The following is a 939-nucleotide window of genomic DNA, read 5'->3' on the forward strand; positions in this document are numbered from 1 at the left end:
CATACTCACACACACATTTCACAAACAAGGCACATATTTTATTCGGTTGTTGCACCAGTTTCGTTGCGTAGCTATGAAAAGCTTTGCGTAAGAAAGGATTTTAGGTAATTAATTTTTGATTAAGCCAAACGAAAAATTGAGAATTGCAGAGGTTTAATAAAATATAAGCACTGCGCATAAACTTATATTTGAGAATATATTTATGTATCAGCAGTCCATGGCTTAATAGCATATCCATTAAAATGCCGTGGATTAATAGCATATGCATCAAAATTCCATGGTTTAATAGCATTTAAATCAATATTCCATGGTTTAACACTATATCCATTAAAATTCCATGGCCATAGTTTAATAGGATATCCATGTATGTTCCATGCTTTAATAGCTAATCTATCAATATCCCATGAGTTAATAACAATAATCAACATTCCATGGTTTTCCATCAAAATGCGATGGTCTAATATCATATTTATCAATATTCTATGGTTTAATGACATATCCATCCATATCTAAAATAACACATAGCCAACTCAGACATGCAAAGTTTTATATCATACTCAGTGTAACTATACTAGGTTTCAACACGTAAGCGGAGCAGCTGACATGGGCGCTGTCGTTTAAGGGCAAGTTCGTGTTTCAGCAATTTGCTCTAAGTCTTGGGTAGATGTGGTGATTTGGGGGTTTAATTAATAAAGTAAGTAACTTACGAGCTACTTACAACAAACGATGAACAAACGAAACGAGTAACTCTCTAAATATATATTTCGTACTCGTTTATTTTTTTCTTTACTTAATATGGCTGATAATCATCGTATATACACTAATTCCTCTTTATGTGAGTTTGTATATTATTATCAGTTTCATTTTGTAACTCAAATGATCAGTAATTTATAAGAGAACAATGGAAAAGGAAAGATATTTCGAAATCAGGAAGCAATA

The sequence above is a fragment of the Penaeus monodon genome, chromosome 21, assembly GCF_015228065.2.
Source record: "Penaeus monodon isolate SGIC_2016 chromosome 21, NSTDA_Pmon_1, whole genome shotgun sequence".
In the NCBI taxonomy this organism is placed as follows: domain Eukaryota; kingdom Metazoa; phylum Arthropoda; class Malacostraca; order Decapoda; family Penaeidae; genus Penaeus; species Penaeus monodon.